Raw genomic sequence first — 890 nt, 5'->3', positions numbered from 1 at the left:
ATCCAACACTCCGGTGCCCTCAGCAGCAGCACTTACCATCTGCTTGAGGAGAAATCTTGCCAAAAAACTACCGACAGGTACTCCATTGAAAAATATAAAAAAAACTATACTTTAGACAGTATTACATATATTATTTGCATGTCAGGAATTGAAACACTATCTTATAATCACATTCCTGTACAACAGATTTAGATTACAAGTTCAAAGAACAACAGCAAAATACACCTCGCCAATACAGCAAAATATATTGGGTCAAAAACACCAGAAATAAATTGCATGAAGTAATTCGATAATGTTTAAATCGTAACTTTTGTTACTGAGCGAAGAAATTCTTCATAGTTCCGTAAGAAGTAATTATTAAATTCATTTAAAAATCTTAATAAAGTTGATTTCAACTTAAATTCCATAATGTTGAAAAAAATTCTTCAATATTTATGCTCTTAAAACTGATTATCTTCTTGAATTTTCGTAGATCTCAACAGATCTTTCGGGCTGCAACAGATCGCAAAAAAACATCTCAAAAATAAAATTACTGTTGGTGTGATGGAGCCGGGATTCATAATTCGCTTAATAGATAGAATGAGTTCGTGATTTAGTACCTTCGGAGAAGAAATTTACGCCATTGAAATGTTTGGCCGATCATTAGAAACCTTTAATTTTTATATAAAACTCTTTGATTAACGGCTGAGATTTGCAGATAGTAGTAACTAAAGCTTGTTTAAATTTACCTCACACGATGTATGTCAGTTGGTTGAGAAGAGAGCATTAGCTGCGAGCTCGTAGTAAGAAGACCAGAGTTGCAGAGAGCATAGCATAACTAAAGAGACGACGCACAAGGGAGAACCCAGGGTTCAAAAACACCCCGTACGATCCCCCCACCCCCCCCACAC

The sequence above is a fragment of the Phalaenopsis equestris genome, unplaced genomic scaffold (genome assembly GCF_001263595.1).
Source record: "Phalaenopsis equestris unplaced genomic scaffold, ASM126359v1 Scaffold203771, whole genome shotgun sequence".
NCBI lineage: Eukaryota > Viridiplantae > Streptophyta > Magnoliopsida > Asparagales > Orchidaceae > Phalaenopsis > Phalaenopsis equestris.
This window is presented reverse-complemented; position numbering follows the sequence as displayed.